Source organism: Pinus tabuliformis, chromosome J, assembly GCF_031772625.1.
Source record: "Pinus tabuliformis cultivar Carrire ecotype Pingquan chromosome J, CPIR1, whole genome shotgun sequence".
Taxonomy (NCBI): domain Eukaryota; kingdom Viridiplantae; phylum Streptophyta; class Pinopsida; order Pinales; family Pinaceae; genus Pinus; species Pinus tabuliformis.
The window spans coordinates 997,653,001-997,672,402 of record NC_142295.1 but is presented as its reverse complement, the minus strand read 5'-3'; positions in this window follow the sequence as shown (position 1 = coordinate 997,672,402).

The following is a 19,402-nucleotide window of genomic DNA, read 5'->3' as shown; positions in this document are numbered from 1 at the left end:
AAGGTTTGAAACCTTTGTGGAGCGTTTTGAGGCATAAAATGACCTTTTTGGGGTAAAAATTTCCTACCAAAATGTAGCGCCTTTTCATACTATTCTACACATAGAGACCTTTCCAACAACATAAGAAGCGCGTCAATCAGAGTCCGTATGCAAAAGTTATGCCACTCAAAAGTTGACCTTCCTCTTTTCACACCAATAGTTTGGGAGGATGCCGCGTCAGACCCCATTATTTATGGAAAAGGGGCTAGAAACATGTTTGTGATGTAAAAGACTCTAAAATATTCTATTTTATAACTCTAGTAAAGAGTTGATGTAGTCAAACTTACCCACTAGTAGGCTATCGGGCTGTGTTATAACCGGGCCACTAGGAGGAAGAGACATTCCATTCTTTCGAGAGCATTTTGTTCCATAGCTGAGCAAAGATAGACAAGAGAGATAGGAGGTAGAACACACAGAGAAAATGTGTGCCCTATAGCATCCCATAGGCCATAAACATTACTTCTTTGTACCTACAACCATATCTCCAGATAGAGAAAGAGAGTGAAGTGACCTCACCTTCCAGCTGGGTTTTGCTCGTGAAAGGGTTTCCTAGAGAGCATATATTCTGTCTTATGTTTTTGTGAGATTATTTTTTCATTCTCTACATTTTTTTATAATTTATATTCACATGCATGCACTAATTACAGTTAGATCCACAGATCTTAAAGTTTAATATATAGTAATAGTGTAAAATTTTAGTATTTTAATATATTATTATCAAATCTGTTGTGACAAACTGTCTAGTGGAATATCCACGACAATTTACAGATCATTGGTATCAGAGCCAATTTTATTTGGGTATTTTGTGGAGATTTCAGGGATTTAGATCGGCGAGGATGAAAAATCGTAAAACCCTAATCATGGGCGACGAATCTATATATGAACCCCGTGAACCTACAGAGGTGAGGTTTTTGCAGATCGAACAACAAGTCGGAGATATAAATCACAATGTAAACCTCCTCATGGTGACCCTAAGAAATAAGTTGGGGATATTTGGAGAATATGGGGGTTTGAATGTAGAGGAAAAAATAGAATGGGGATCAGAAGATAGGGGAAACATGGAGAATCAACCGAAGAAAGAATCTGGAAAATATAAAACTAGTTCGAATGTCGTGAATCAGTCCCTGTTTAAAATGGAAGAAAAAGTCGATATCAAGCCATAGCATGGTGAGATTGACACTCTGAAATTGAACCACTGGTTGTAGCAACTGGAAGTTTATTTTAGTTTCCATCAGATCGAGGAAGGGCAAAAGATCTCATTCGTGCTTCTGAAATTAGAGGGCCACACACTAAATTGGTGGGATAGCCACATAGAAACCTTGAGGTTGTAGGGAGAACCTCCAGTGACTAAGTGGGAGGATTTCAAAACCCTCATTAAGTCACAGTTTTATCCCATTTGGTACATGGAGGACCATTGGATCCGGTGGCATTACTTCAGGCAAAAGTCGGCCCAATGCGTGCAAGAGTACACAATAGAATTCAGAAAGATGGCTATAATGTTGAGTACCTATCCAAAGAACCTAGATGTACTCCTCAAGTATTTGGGGGGTTTGCACTGCCATATGCATGAGCAAGAGATGTTGTTCAAGCCCAAATCGGTGGACAAGGCTTGTGTACAAGCAGAGTACCTAGAGAACATAGGCCCAAAAAGGGCACAATCAAGTGGATCAAAGCAGAAGGAGCAACAAGAAGCTTCTAAGGAGGGGAAGAAGAAGCAAAAAGGGGGAATTATAAAAATAAGACAACTACAACACACTAGTGCAAAGATCCTAGCAACCACTATAACATTGATGGCCATACAAAGGAGAAGTGATGGAAGTTGCATCTAGGTCAAGAAGATAAAGATTGATGCTCTCTTTGACTCAAGATCGTAGGCGAATCTCATTGCAGCAGAGATGGTCAAGAAGTTGGGGCTGGAAGTTCATGATCATCCAAACCCATATCCACTGGGATGGGTAAATAAGGATGCAGAGCTAAAGATAACAAGATAATACAAAATTATATTTTCTATAAGTGTTGATTTTATTGATGAAGTAGATCTAGTTGTGGTTCCCCTTGATGTATGTGGAGCTGTGTTTTGGAGTCCATACATGTACATGTGAGATTTAATATTCATGAGGAGAGCTAACCATTACCGACTCATCACGGATGAAAAATTGTTCATCATCAATGCGCACAATGGTAAGTCAACTGGTAAGTGCCAACCAAGCCAAGAAATTAATTAGTTATAAGCAAGAAGTATGTTTTATTGTTTTTAAGAGAAATTCAGTGTAAAGAGGAGTCAATAAGAGGCAAGGCATCCCTGGAGGGGTGTACTAAGAAACAAAAACAACAATTGGACGAGTTGTTACATGCATACAAGGATGTGTTCCGAGAGCCTAAAGGGTTACCACCTAAGAGAGAATTGGAGCATGAGATCTAGATTTTTCTAGACTCCCCATTGCCAAATATTGGGCTATATAGGAAGTCTATTATAGAAGCAAGTGAGGTGAAGAAAAAGTTGCAGTTGTTTCTGGAACATGTTGTCATTCGACCAAGTACATAACCATGTGGGTAACCCATCATCATTATGCCAAAGAAGGATGAGACTTGGCGGATGTGTATAGATTATAGGGCATTGAATAAAATCACACTCAAGAATAGATACCCACTGCCCAGGATAGACGACCTGCTAGATTAGTTGCAACAAGCAAAGCATTTCACCAAGTTGGACTTGAAGTCTGGATATCACCAAGTTTGAGTCAAAGAAGAAGATACATGGAAGACCACCTTCAAAACTAGGCAAGGTTTGCATGAGTGGCTAGTTATGCCATTTGTCCTATGTAATGCACCAACTACATTTATGATATTAATGAATGATATACTACACCCTTTTATAGATTCATTTGTTATTGTCTATTTGGATGATATACTAGTATATAGTGCTACCTGGGAAGAGCATATTTCAAATTTTACGCACGTGTTGGAAACATTAAAGAAGCATTAGTTGCTAACAAATCTCAAAAAGTACTAGTTTGCGCTGTAGTCCTTAGTGTATCTTGGGTATGTGATCGATAGAGGAGAGTTGAAGATAGATCCTTCCAAGATGGAGGTCATCTGAAATGGTCAGTGCCTACTAATGTTTATGATGTTAGGAGTTTCATTGGGGCAACACAGTACCTGAGTAAATTTATAGCCTCATTTTCAATGGTAGCAATACCACTCCACGCCATAACAACAAGTAGCAGGAGTTTCCAGTGGGAAAAAGGTCAACAGAAGGATTTCAAGGAACTAAAGAAGAAGATCAGTTAAGTTGTAGTTCTGGCAATACCAAACTTGTAGCGTCCCTTTGAAGCGGAGACAAATGCAAGTGGGTATGTTGTGGGAGTTGTCTTGATGCAAGGAGGAAGGCCCTTCTGCTACCATTCTGAAGCACTTCATGGGGAAGTTCTTAACTACCCTACCTATGATAAGGACCTCTATGCCACGTGCAAGCTTTGAAGAAGTGGAAGCACTATCTGATGGGAAAGGAGACAGTAATCCACATAGATCACCAACTGTTACAGTACTTCCCGGCCAAGAGTAAGCTACAACAGAGCATGCATTACAAATTGATGGGGTTTTTACAACAATTTCATTTGGCAATCAAGTATAAGAAGGGAAGCACAAACAAGTTGGCTGATATTCTTTCAAGGCCACCCACATCAAATATTACAACTTTGGGGACTCTTATGCACATGGAGCCATTCACCCATGATGCATACAGAGAGGCATATTCAGAAGATGAGGACTTCAAGGAGGTGTATCAATAGTTGCAGAGTTAGATTCATGTGCACGATGGTGACAACATCATTGACTACCATTTCTAGGATGGGTTACTCTACAGGCTGGATAAGCTATGTGTTCATAAAAGTGAGCGTTTGCAGCTGATTAGAGAGGCTCACACCTCCAAGGTTGCAGGGATTTTGGTGTAGGAAAGACCGTGGCTAACTTGCAGAGGTATGTGTGTTGGCCCAAGATGCAAGAGAATGTAGCTATGTTCATAAGACGATGCATGATTTTTTGTACCAACAAGCCTAGCAACAGGAAACTGGGTTTGTAGCGTCCCTTACATGTACGCACTTGTCCTCGGGAACACATTTCCATGGACTTTGTGGGAGGTTTACTAACAACCAGGAAGGGACATGACTACCTGTTCATTGTAGTTGACAGGTTCAACAAGATGTGTGTTCTGATCCTCTATAAAAAGACCATCAATAGATAAGAAGAAACAAACTTGTTCTTTGGACAGGTCTGGGTGCAGCTTGGGATACCAAGGAGCATTATTTCACATAGGGACACAAGATTTCTCAGTGCATTTTGGACTACAATGTGGGAGAAGATGGACACAAAGTTGAGGAGATATACATCATTCCATCCATAGACAAATGGGCAGACAAAAGTAGTCAAAAGGACTTTGGTGCAACTTCTGAGGGGATACAACAAGAAGCATTCAAATACCTGCGATGAAAATATGGTATATATACAACATTCTTATAACAGAGAAGTCCACACTTCTAAAGGAAAGTCCCCGTTTGAGATTTGTTTTGGATATTTTCCACCTTCACCTTTAGATATTGCATATGGGCAGTAAGGAGGAGTGAATTAAGATATTATAGGAGATACTTTGAGGGCTACAAAATTTATAAAGAAGATTAGGCAGATCTATTTATAGGTACAGGAAACATTGCAAAAGTCACAGGAGAAGTATAAGTCCAGGCATGATCAACATTGAACAAAGAAATCATTTAAGGTGGGAAATAGAGGATGGCTACAATTGAACAAGGAGACGCTGCAGGGGCCTGGTAAGGAAATCAAAGCTCTCAGATATGGTCCCCTTGAGATACCAGAAAAGGTGGGTGATAATGCCTATCAACTTAGTTTACCACCATACATGTGCATTTACTCAGTTGTGAATGTAGAAAATTTGAAACTCTATGAGCCTTCCATGCTAGATCAGGAAGAGGAACAGGTTCTACCTTCTGTAGAGGATTTGGCACCAGATGCTCAAGTAGAGTTGGCAAAAAACACAGTTTTGCAGAAGAGGTCCAGAACTACAAGACAAGGGCAACATGAACTTTGGCATATTAGGTTGAAGGGACAACTTCTAGGCAAAGCTAAATGGTATACTAGAGAGAAGGTGGAGGAAAATTTTCCTCACCTAATTCAGTAAAAGCTTTTGGGGACCAAAAGCTTCCCAAAATGGGGAGGTGTGATCCAAATTAGATCATTATATTGTTTTTCATCCATCTTGATGCATTTGGAGTGGAAAAAGTGGAGGAATCAGCTCATGGGTCAGTTTTTATCGGCGGGACCCAGTTTGGAGAAACGAAGTTTGTAACATTCCGGGAACGTTTTGAGGCATCAAACAACTTTTTTTGGGGGTAAAACTTTGTCACATTAGTGCAACAACTTTTCATGCTATTCTACACACAAAGACCTTTCCAAAAACATATGAAGCATGTCAATCAGAGTCTGTATGCAAAACTTATGCCACTCAAATGTTGACCTTCCTGTTTTCAAACCTATAGTTTAGGAGGATGCCACGTCAGCCCCCATTATTTATGGAAAAGGGGACAACCACGTTTTTATGATGTAAAAAACTCTAGAAGAGTCTATTTTGTAACTATAGTTAAGAGTTGATGTAGTCAAACTTAACAACCAGTAGGCTATCAGGCTGTGTTATAACTAGGCCACTAGGAGGAAGACACATTCCATTCTTTCGAGAGCATTTTATTCCATAACTAAGCAAAGATAGCCAGGAGAGGTAGGAGGTAGAGCACACAGAGAGGATTTGTGCACTGTAGCAACCCATGGGCCACCAACATTATTTATTTGTACCTGCAGCCATATTTCTAGATAGAGAAAGAGAGCGAAGCGACCTCACCTTCCAGCGGGTTTTTCTCCCAAAATGGTTTCCCATAGAGCATATATTGTGTCTTATGTGTGTGTGAGCTTATTTTGTCATTCTCTACTTTTCTACATAATTTATATTCTCATGCATGCATTAATTACAGTTAAATCCACAAATATTAAAGTTTAATAAACTGTAATAGTGTAAAATTTCAGTATTTTAATATATTATTATCAGATTTGTCGTGACGAACTGTTGAGTGGAATATCCACGGTAGTTTACAGATCACCTAGACCCTTGACCAATAACCTCTCCAAGACCAAGACAATTCTTCTTCTTGATGATTTCTTCATTTACAAAGTTAACCATAGAAAAATTAACCTTCCTGTAGCTTCTCCTTCAATCTCTCTTTTTAGACTTGCAATCTCTTGACTACAGTTCAGCATAACTACAAAAACGCTAAGCCACACGTGTGAATGTCACCATGGAGAAATCAATCTCCTTTCTTCTTTTCTTGGCAAGATATCCCTTCTTCACAATTTTGGCTTCCAATATAATCCTTTTTCCACCCAAATTCATTTCTCTAGGGTGACTGAAAAATTCAGCTTCCTTGCTGCAGTAAGAGCCCTAATACTCTTCATACAAGTGAGATATTTCAACCCAAAAACTAATTATGAAATTTCATCCTTGATCTTCTTTCTTCATCCTCTTTTCTTTTCTCTTATTCTCTTCCTTATGATCAAACTTGATGAAATGAAGTGTCCTCTTGAATGAGGTCGAGACCTTCCTTATATAGGCTCATTGTCACTTGATATGAGGTCGACTTGTCTTTGTTTAAGGCCGACTTTTTGCTGGTGTTTCCGACTTGATTGATATCCCTTGACTTGATCTTATAGGGTAATTTTCACTCTTTCTTTGACTTAATTAATTTTCTAACAATATGTAACATGACCAAGAAGGGTCCTTCATACATGCCAATGACTCCCTAGACTTGAAGACTCAATGACAAGCCCTAGAAGCTCTCAATGGGAGCCTAACTTGAAAATAATTTCTCATGAGAATGAAACCCATGCCTCAAGATCAACACTAATAAATTTATTTTTCTCATTGCATTAAATACATAAAATCATGATTAGACATGTCATTGTGAAGACTGAACCTAATTACATATTTCAACAAAGGAAGGCAAAGGAAGGACAAGGAAAGCAAAGGACAAGTAAGGAAGGTTGGATCAAGCAAATTCAACAGGAAGACTTGCAGGTAATATGTTTCATGTGTGATTTCCTAGCTAGTTTGTGAATGCATGGTACATGTATTTTTATATTTGGTTCTTTTGTTGTCATTGACATGGAATTTTCTAGGCGTGACAAGGGTTTTAGCCTTGCCTTGCCATGTCTGAAGAGCCATGGTCTAATGAGATTCTTTGTTTGGTTGAGCTTTGGATTGATGGAAGGTTTTGGAACTGGGTGAGGTGGTCTCAAAAAAATTTCCAAGGATTGGGTGTGGATGTTTTTTAATCTTTGGGAAGCCCTCAACAAGTGGGCTTAAATAGGAAAATTCCTCGAGGTAATGATGAAGAAATTTTGAGGCATCCAAGCTTGTTTTGAGAATTTTGATCTCTTGACCAATTTTGGAAGGATCACAGTAGCTTGAGGGTGGAGGTGGTTTAATCTCTAAGAAGCCTTGGTTTTTTATGTCTTGAGTTCTGACATTCATGCTTGGAATATGGCACGGGGGTGATTGGCCAAAAGAAAGATTTGGTTCAACTCAATCTATGGTTGGGTGGTACGTGGAAGTCCCTGACTTGGTTGGATTTAACATAAGTTAATAAGAGATATTTTCTTATTGTAATCTATGAGTACTTGTATTCGTTATTATGGTGATTTGAGGTTCGTTCTATCATAGTTAATATTTTGGTTATAAGCATGGACTTGCAATGTATTGTAGCAATGTCTTATTCAAGATTTGATAAGTATGTGATGGTTAATGAATGCATGAGATAACAAGCGATATTGCAGCTATTTTGAGAGGGATTAGACCTTCTTAATGATTCCCAAATAAGTTTCAAACTCCTATGTTCAAATATGAATTCATGACTTGTAGATTACATATTCATCATATGTTTGAACTGTCATTGTTAGGCCTGGTTAAGTCAAGTCTTTAATCAAGTTTTGTATGTTTATCATTGTCTTCAATTCTTCTATCATTCTGGAAAGTCTTAGAGGGTTTTGGTGAGTGGTCTAGAGGCTGGCCTAGAATTGTGACTCAAATTTCGGGACCGCAGGCACTCAACTAAGCATTTTAGGTCACAACCGCACTAAGGCAAGCTTATGCATGTGGTTGGAGGGTCACAACCACATTTATGTAGGCATGTGCATGTGGTTGGGGTGTTATGTCACTAAAAAAGCAGTTTAGCTCAGGGTTTGGTCACCTCGGGTGGTCCTTTGGCCCTGAGTGTCCCATAAGCCCTGTAGGATGTCAATTTTTAGTCACTAAGTTCTAGTTATCAACCCCACTTCCATTACTGAAGCTTGGAGGTTATTTCATGTCATAGTAACTCTTTGTCCCATGTTTAGCCTAGCATATCGGTTGTAACACCCTCCTCCCACACTTACCCAATTTTATTGATCGACTGGGATAAATATGTAATGAAGAGTTATTATGATATGACTCAACCTCCTAGGTATAGTTAAGGAAGTGGAATTGATGAACCAAAATCAAATTTACCTTCCTTAGGAACTACAGGATCTCCAGGAGCTAACCAAATACTCTAGGTGCCCAACCCCTGAGTTAACTTGCTTTTTCACTGACCTGGGCTCTTAGTCGCTCCCATGACAAGACAAGCGAATGGTTAATACCCTTCAGTCACTCCCATAAACCTACATCCTAGCAGCTTTAGACTAATTTAATTAGTTTTGTGCTAGGGACCCCTAGATTGAGCCACTTTTTCAGGGCTAGGACCCAGGCCTCTGCCCATAACTTAATGAAACTCTCAGAAATGATAAATAATAAAGACACAAGGACTCTAATGCAAAACTTGAACAAGGACTTAGTCTAACCCATCCCAAACATGGCAGACATTTTATCAAACACACCATGAATATGTAATCTACAGGTCATGAATGCATATTTGATCATAATAGTATGAGATTCACCTGAGAACCACCAAGAAGTCCCTATGCCCTATCCACACAAATACAATAACATTTGTTAGTTCACGCATTCATTAACCATTCATAAATTCATTAAACATGTCAAGGGACATATAAAATATACATCATATAACGAACATATAACCAACAAATCACCATGATATAAATCATCAAATAACCAAGATATAGTCCATGGAAACTCAACCATAATATCACCATCAAAATCAATACATATTCTCATAGATCACAATAGAAAATACCTCTTATTAACATATGAAAATGCCAACCAAGTAAGGGAATTCCACGTACCACCTGACCATAGATTGGGCTGAACCAAATATTTCTTTCATCCAATTACCCTTGTGCCATATTCCAAGCATGAATGTGGGATCTCATGGAATAAACCAAGAAAAACCAAACCATGGCTTCTAGAGGCCAACCACCTCAACCCTCAACCAGTGATTCCACCTCATGACTAGACATCACTAACCATCACCATATTAGTCTCTACGCAAGCAGTCCATGGCTCCAAAGCGTTTATTACAACCTGGCTCTTGGACTAGTAACTCAACCCACAACTACCATAGGGCTCCAGAGTGTTTGTCCAACCAAGGCTCCAGGATTAGTATATCAACCCACCAAGGGAACCAGAGCATTTGTCCAACCAAGGATTCTAGGACTAATAACTCAACCCTATCTATTTCAAAGCTTTCAGAGCATTTTTCCAACCAAGTTTCTAGGAACTAGTAACTCAACCCACAACCATAAGGAACATGAGCACCAATCAGAAAACAAATGGGAAAACCCACAACACCATGGCTATCCAGGAAATGGAAAGGCTAGGAAAAACCACTTTCAATCCAAGCAATCCTCCATGCCAATGAAAAATCATAACCAAGAAACCACATGCATGTACCATGCATGCCAAAACTAGCAAGGAAATCATACATTTAAATCGATACCTACAAAGAAATCCAACTATAGCTGCTGATCCATTTGTTCCTTGCTTGATCCTTGCTTTCCTTGCTCTTCCTTTACTTGTTTGCTTGCTTTTTCTTCTTGGTGCTCTTCTCCTCTCTAAATCCAATTCCAAAACTAAACTGACAAAAGGCAGTGAATTGATCCTCGGAAACCTTTTTATCATTGAGGACTCTAATTTCTTCATTTTCCTATATTTTTATTTCAATTTCCTCCTCATGCAAATCTATGTCTCTTCACCTTCCTTTTCTCCTATTTTCCTTTATTTTCATAAATAAATGCCGTTAATGCCTCTTTTCCTTTTCAATGCCTTTGTCAATTTCTTTAGCCATAATAAACCGAAATGAACACCCACTAGGATTTTTTTCCCACAATTCAGCTTGGAATATGTGTCCCATGACCTTGGTCTTATATTAACAATGTAAACTTTGAAACGGGAACTATAAACTCAGAACGGGAACTCTGGCCCAAAAACCCCAAAAAAACCACAAAAACAGTGCTCAAAACGAAAAGTGTGTATACTGGAACGATGTTTTTTTTTTTAGGTGTCAATTTTGCGGCTGTTTTAAAAATGGCAGTGACTACGAAATTTTCTACGAAATTTTCCTGCAAAATATAGCTTCAGAACGAAAGTGTTGATACTGGAATAATGATTTATTTTTTTAGGGTCAATTTTCATACTTTTTAAACAATGCTAATAAAACCAATTTTTTGTCTCAAACAAAGTTAAATTTTAAGGAAAAACACATTAATGTTTTTGGTAGAATATCATTTTTCTTTCCTAAGTATAAATTTAACATGTTTTCAACCACAAAACTAAAAAAACATGACATTATGAACAAATTATATCACTGAATGAATTCAAAAGTCTTTATTTGTACACTGATTAAAACAAACATTATATCTCTAATTTGATATTGCATTGTAGATATTTAAACAATAAAATTTATCATACTTAAGACATAATCCAACAACATAAAAATGCTTCATAACTTCTCATTTAACAAAATATGGAAAACATTAATTTTATTTGAAGATACGATGCATACATCAGTTATATAAACTGTCTTAAACAATTATTCAAAATCACTCATATTTTCTTGCACACCATCAGAATTCACATCTTCAGATGAGTGACTGGATGCTGACGAAGATGTTCCATATTCTTCTCTGTCATCAACTAGTGCCCCATCTGAGTCCACATGCATGCCCAAGATTCCAGGTTTCAAAAGTCTTCTAGATCTACGACTGGTTTCAACAGAGTCCCATGTCAACACTGTTCCTTCTGGTAACAACCTTTTCAGAATCTCTGTCGTCTTGAAGCGAAGAGTTCCTCTCTTTGTTAAATTGAAGTCATAAACAAGTATGTCAACATCCTTCAATTGTAATATGTCTGTGCGGCGGCGATTTATATTTGTACCCTTTCTTTTTCTTTTTCCACCATTTTTTTTGTCAACTACCATCTCTGGCTTATACACACCATTGAATGGGTGTGTATTTGTGGCATACCAATGTACTTCAACACCTGTAACATCCTCATTTTCTGTAAAGACCTTTATAACTTTAGCAACCCAAAATGGATAGCCATTGGGATCTCCATCTGCTAGCACTGCAATCATGCAACCCTCCTTAATATCCTGTACTGAACCCCTATAAAGGTCTTCCATGGCTTCACGTTGTGCACGAGATCTTCTGGAACCTATATACATCTCTCTTTCCTCTGCCTGTGAAGAATTAATATTACCTTGAGATTGTTGCTGTTCAACAATGTTTACTTCCTCATGTTCATTCGACACATTTTGTGGCCAAATAAATGGATTTTTCAAAGGTATATCTTCATTTATTGTTGTCGAAATGAGATCACTTTGATTATTGAAAAACGACTCCCACCAAATTGAATCAGCAATGTCAAAGTACTCATATGTATATCTAATACATTTTTTAATTTCTTCCAGGCAATCAGAATAATTTATAGCCCTGTTCTGTCTACGTGCATTCTGAACTTCACCAACTGATTGTAATAACAATATTTTTGATGCAAATATTGGATGATCTGGAATGAACTTCAAAAATTGCAATCCTGATGACGGTGCCCACTCTGTAGTAGTTGAATACTTCTTGGCCCATATTAGTGTTTTCCCATCAATTTTTTTGATACGAAATTGATGTTGGAAGCTAATGTCATTAAGTTGTTCAATGCATTTCCCCTCACCATATGATCCCAGAATAAACCTTCGCATGTCAACAGTTTCTTCCAACACTTCAAAAGCAGGCTCTGGCATGTATGATTTCTTAATACATTCAATTAGTGATGGCAAGCTCCCAACTTCCTTCCTCCTCAATGTGACTGAAAAACGACTGAACATCTGATCAATATGGTCATGAGTGTGCCCAACAAGAAGGAAACCAACCTTTACCTTTTGAAAAATTCTCAATTCAACAAGCATGTTCAGATACCCAAAAACAACCTGATTTTTGTTTTCACGGCAAGTGTTGTCCAATTGTAGATACAAAACTTCAGGAAGATTACCAGACCAATGAGAAATCACATCATGAATTATGGTTATGGTCAGATTTGCATCATTATGAATATTTGGAGCTGTGAAGTACACCCTTGGCAACATTTTCCCATTGAAGACCATACAACCGACCAAGTGAAACTGAATAAAATTTTCCTCTTGTAGATTTTTGGGTGTGCGAACAAAATGTGGTAAAAGTGTTTTCTTCTGGTCCATACCATCAATTATCAAACCCAAATATTTATTTGGATTATCATAACACTTCTTTCGATGCTTGTACAACTTCTTCCTTTCATTTGTTTGTTGTTCGCGATGCTCCTGAAGTTCTTTGACAATTAAATCTACACAACATAAAAGAAATTCATTAAGAAATATGTTTTCATAGTTGATGACTATACAATTTTAAAAGTAAAAGTTATGAACACTTACCTCTTTCTGAGCCTTCACATTTGTCCCTTTTTGATTTAAGAGAAGCACATGTACTGCAAATCCCCATCCTTGTCTTCTTAGGAATACGAACATTATTGAATTCTTTCTTCCATATCTTCACAAAATATTGATATGTAATAAAGTGGCCCTGTCCCTCAGCACTTTCTGCATATTCTTTGTATAAGTTGTAGATTTCTCGTCTTGAAAAATTATCTGGAATATGTATTGTCTCTCTATTTGGCATACACTCTCCATGCTTTGAAAAGAAATCTTTCATCCATGACATTGCAGTATTTGATAATGGCCCAAACTGTCTTTTATAACGTACTTCTGAATAAAATGTGGGATCCTTTTCCAAATTTTCTTGAATTCTCGAGAGACGAAAATTCCCAATTGAATGAAACATTTTGAAATCTTTTCTACACAATAAAAAATTCCTAATATGATAATCATAACCTGACAATGTAGATTGCATGCAGCCAACTAAATATGAGTTTTGCATGCTTTTATTCATTGACAAATATCTCTTCCTGCTTTCTAATGCAAATGTGAAATCCATACGTTTCAAGCAATTTTTTTGGCAACATTCACTTGAAATGAGAGCGCTGATAGAACTTCTTCTCGTCAGATATTCTGCTCTACCCCTTGTATAACTAGAATAGCTTGCATTGATACGAAAAGGTCTGCTCCTACTCCTCGATACAATATTTCTTGGTAACATCTCCATCATTGGATCATCATTTTTATAAGGATTTTCATCATCATTAAGAGGAATGTTATCCACACTATGATCATCATCACTGCTGCTCTCATAGTCCTTAGAATCAGGACTAAGAGGACATTGTGATATTCCAATGTTTTGAAAATCATCATCCCGCGCTTCATCACCGCTGCTCTCATAGTCCTTAGAATCAGGACTAAGAGGACATTGTGATACTCCAATGTTTTGAAAATCATCATCCCGCGCTTCATCACCGCTGCTCTCATAGTCCTTAGAATCAGGACTAAGAGGACATTTTGATACTCCAATGTTTTGAAAATCATCATCCCGCGCTTCATCACCGCTGCTCTCATAGTCCTTAGAATCAGGACTAAGAGGACATTGTGATACTCCAATCTTTTGAAAATCATCATCCCGCGCTTCATCACCGCTACTCTCATAGTCCTTAGAATCAGGACTAAGAGGACATTGTGATACTCCAATGTTTTGAAAATCATCATCCCGCGCTTCATCACCGCTGCTCTCATAGTCCTTAGAATCAGGACTAAGAGGACATTGTGATACTCCAATCTTTTGAAAATCATCATCCCGCGCTTCATCACCGCTGCTCTCATAGTCCTTAGAATCAGGACTAACTGGACACTGTGGCACTCCATACTTTTGAAATTCATCATCATGCTCTTCATCACTGCTGCTCTCATAGTCCTTAGAATTAGGACTAAGTGGACACTTTGACACTCCATTTTTTTGAAATTCGCCATCATGCACGTCAAAACTGCTGCTCTCATAGTCTTCAGAATTAGGACTAAGTGGACATCGTGACCCTCCATTCTTTTGAACTTCACCATCACACTCTTCAAAACTGCTACTCTTATAGTCCTCAGAATTAAGACTAAGTGGACATTGTGACACCCCATTCTTTTGAACTTCACCATCATGCTCCTCATCACCGCTGCTTTCATAGTCCTTAGAATTTGGACTAAGTGGAATCTGTGACTCTTTATTAATTTGAAATTCTCCATCCCCTCTTTCATCAGTGCTGCTCTCGTAGTCTTTAGAATCGGGACTAAGTGGAAGAATTGACTTTCTATTCATAGTGGAAGAATTCCCGCTATATTCATCAATATGAATAGAGTTGTTACGCGATGAAGATGTTGATGGTGTATAAACCGAAACTTCACCATCAGAGCAATCCATCACTTTCAAATAGAAAATGTTGAATGATACAAATGGAGTCTCCAAGAATATTATATAGCTTAAAGAATGAAATATTCCCTCCAAAAATTTTCGCGAAAATATTTCCCTCCAAAAATTTTCGCGAAAATATTTCCCTCCAAAAGTTTGTTAGATTTATTTACCTTTATTATTTTATTCTACAATTGATTGAAAAACGTAAACTAATTTTTTTATATGAAATAAATCACTAAAATTCAAATTGTAAATCACAACTTGTACATTAATTATTCTAATAGTTAAAGTATATAATATTTACTTAACAATTTTTTTTTTTTTTTTTTTTTTTTTTTATAATATATTCTCAAACAAATTAATCCCACATTCAATCCGTTGTAAAACAACTCTACAATATTCGCTCTATAATAATGTAAAACAAACTATCCCACATTAATCATATGGAAAAACATCTTCGTAATTTCACTTATATAATAAATTTCGCTATCACTATTACTCGCCTCACATCTAGGTTTTCTGAAGTCCCTTGAAAGACTCGTGAATTTGTGGAGCAGCGATATTGCTATCAACAATATATACAACGAAGAATTGTCGCAATTGAAAGGTAAGTACAATTATTTTTTCGAAATTTTCATATTAAATTATTTTAATGAAGAATATTTTTTTTTTAAATTAAAAAATTTTCCAAGCCAAATTTTAATATTGCTATCTACCCCACCCCGCCCGCCACACCTCCCCCCTTCTCCAACCCCCTCCCCCTTCCCCTCCCTCCCCCGCCAGGGCCGCCCCACCCCCCTCCCTCGCCCGGTCCCTCCCGCCCGCGCCGCCCCACCCCCCTCCCGCCCCTCCCTCTCCCGCGCCCCCTCCCCGGCCCCGCCGCCCACCCCGCCTGCACAGGGCCACCCCCGGGCCGCCCCGCCCCGCCCCTCGGCCCGGGGGTGGCCCTGTGCAGGCGGGGTCGGCGGCGGGGCCGGGGAGGGGCGGGAGGGGGGTGGGGCGGCGCGGGCGGGAGGGGCCGGGCGGGGGAGGGGGGTGGGGCGGCCCGGGCGGGGGAGGGAGGGGGAGGGGGAGGGGGGTGGGGCAGCCCGGGCGGGGTGGCCGGGGGGGGGGGGGCTGGGACGGCCCGGGCGGGGGAGGGAGGGGGAGGGGGAGGGGGAGGGGGGTGGGGCGGCCCGGGCGGGGGTGGCCAGGGGAGGGTGGGGGGGCTGGCCCGGCCGGGGGAGGGGGAGGGGGGTGCGGCGACCCGGGCGGGGGTGGCCGGGGGGGGGGGTGGAGGGGGCCGGCCCGGCCGGGGGAGGGAGGGGGAGGCGGAGGGGGATGGGGCGGCCCAGGCGGGGGTGGCCGGGGGGGGGGGGTGGTGGGCCGGCCGGCACGGCCGGGGGAGGGGGAGGGGGGTGGGGCGGCCCGGGCGGGGGTGGCCGGGGGGGGGGGAGGTGGAGGGGGCCGGCCTGGCCGGGGGAGGGGGAGGGGGGTGGGGCGGCCCGGGCGGGGGTGGCCGGGGGGGGGTGTGGGGCGGCCCGGCCGGGGGAGGGGGGGGGGGGGGGGAGGGGGGGGGTGGGTGGCCCGGGCGGGGGTGGGGGGGGGGGGGGGGGGGGGGTTGGGGCGGCCCGGGGGGGGAGGGAGGGAGGGTGGGGGGAGGGGGAGGGGAGTGGGGCGACCCGGGAGGGGGAGTGGGCGGCGGTTGGGGGGGCCCGGCCGGGGGAGGGAGAGGGAGGGGAAGGGGGAGGGGACCGGGGCGGCCCGGGGGGCCGGAGGGGGAAAGGGGTGGGGGGGCCCGGGGGTGGGCTAGGGGGCGGGTCGGCAGAGGAGGAGGGCAATTTTGATTATATAAATAAAAATTTTATGGTACATTTTTGTTGTTAATTTAAGTTAATATGTTTTTTTATTTACTAATTTATGTGTTTTTTTTAGGAAAATGGCATCAAGGAAAATTTCTGTGAATCTTTCTGGACCAAGGAGTGTTAAAGGTGTATCTTCAAAAAACATTGGTGAACGAACTCCACCTGAGCTCATACCTACAAATATTTCAAGTGCTTTAAGTGATAAGAAGCTAATCTCAGATTGGAAAAGTTCAAAAGAGGTGAAATTTGCATCAAGAGCCTGGTATGTGAAAGAAAGAGAGAGCACAACTGTGAATATATATCTATACATTGATACACCCAATAATAATGAAAATTTGGAGGTGATGGGAAAAGTCATAGATATGTGTTCGGTACCAAACACTGAAGTTGTTTACGTACTTACAAAAGCTGCCAAGTCACATGAAAGGATTAAATACCGACTATCATATTCATTATATGACAGGAGAGAGGTATCTACAAAGTTGTGTAAACAAATCGTAAATGATATGACACAAAACATGGTAAGTATTGTTATTTGTATTTTTATTTTGCGTTTTGAAAATGTCTCGCTATATTTTTTAACTTTGTTTATATTAACATATGATATTTTGTTTGGCAGAATTTTGTTGAAAGCTGTTCAATTATGTTGGGAGGCATTCATTTCATAGAGCATGATATCATGAAAGTTGTCAGCCATTTTTACTCAGTGTCAGAAGAAGATATGCAAAACATGGAAAATGTAGTAATTGATGATGCTACAAAACTACATCCAAAGAATCAGAAAAAAAGGCCTCTGGTGGATAAATCTAGCAAGGGTAAACAAGTTACTTTTGAGGACGATGAAGTTGAAATTGACAATGAAGCATATGTTGCCATTACTGAAGATGACATTGAAATTGCGGAAGGTCGTAAAAGACCAAAAGTAACAATGCCCAAGAATAGATCTCTTGAGAATGTTAAGACGAAAAAAAGTAGAGTTGAAGATCTTGAAGTAGTCATTACCAGCAGTCAAGAACCTAGTGAAACTTCAAAAGAAAGCAGAGAAATCATTACACCAGGAGCTGATTTAGGTGATGGCATTATCAAAACAAAACAAAATGCCATTCGACAGAATTTGACAAAGAGTAACTTAATTGATGGTGGTCGTACATTTCAGTTAAATGTCAGACAAACCTATAAGGCAAGTGAAGGACAATGCCAATATCAAGTCAGAAAGCCACATCATCTGCATGTTCACAACTTGAAGACATTGATGAGGTACAATCCATATGCTCATGTGGTTAGTTATGTGCTTCTTGTTGATCCACTTCAAGTTCCCAACAAAGAAGCATTTGATAAGTCAAAATGTTTTGAATACAATTATTATGTGCTTGGGGGGAACCATTCTGTTGAAGCTCAAAGACAATTGATGGAGGAATATCCTAATAACCCACGTTTTGAAACAATGAAATGTATCATTTATGCTGGTTTAAATGAAACAGAAGCAAAGTTAGTGGCATGGGATCATAATTCAGATAATGAATATAGGATGTCTATGACTTTGATCCAAAAGGTTAGATTTATTCATAGTGAATTCCTAGAAAAATGTGGTGGGGATAAGATCAATATTACTGCAGATTTCCGAAAGGAATGTTGTATGGAAATAGGCTATCAAATTGAAGATAAAGGCAGTTCAAAAAGTGGAAAAGACATCAGATCTAGTGATTTATTCAGAGGTGTTGATAACATTTTCCAATTGGCATTTAGAACTGGAGATATTTGGAATTTGATTGATGACATTTTTAGCATGTGGGAAGACATTCGCATTAAAAACCAGAGGGTCAGAAAGTCTAAGCCATTGATATGTAGCAACAATAAATCAGCGCCTGAGCTGAAGCAACTTCCAGACGATATGACCATCACGCCTTGGAGGGCGATGCAAGGAGTGAAAGATGAAAAAATGGTCAAAACAATATTATCTCGTGTGAAGTCGGGGGAATTATCATTGGAAGAAATGTCTGAAGAATTTCAAAAGTAAGTTTGCTGAATTATTTTTACTTATTTCCAGGATTATAGTTATCTTTTAAATAAAACATGTTGTTATTGGTAGTATTTGTTATACATATCATTATATTAACTTTTTCTTACTTTATCTATGCAGTCACAAAGTTTACATGAAAATTCAGGAACAAATGGTTAAATTGTTGAATGAAGATAGTTGGGATGATGTTGTACGCAACTATCCAGATTCAAGTTCTACATCAACATTGAAAGCTTTTTATCTTGCATTTAAAAAGGTAACTTGATTTATACATTCAGTTTTAATCATCTGTGTACTATTTTTAATTTAAAACTTACACATACATTTGTTTGTTTGGTAAAAGATGAAGAAAGAAGATAATGGAGCACCAGACAGTTTCAAGACTTTTATTGAAAAAATAAAGATTGAAAGACTGAGAAAGCAACGTATTAAGAATTTTGAACTTGATCCAACTCTTAATCATTTCATTTGGAATGGGCTAGACACTATTCAATATCAAGTAATACAAGGCGACTGTGAAGACATTGCGAAACTCGTACCAAAAAGGGATTATGCCCTGGTTATTGCAGATATTCCCCATGGTTTCAATATTCCAAACATTTGCTATGATATTGACCCTTATACTTATCAAACTTTTAAT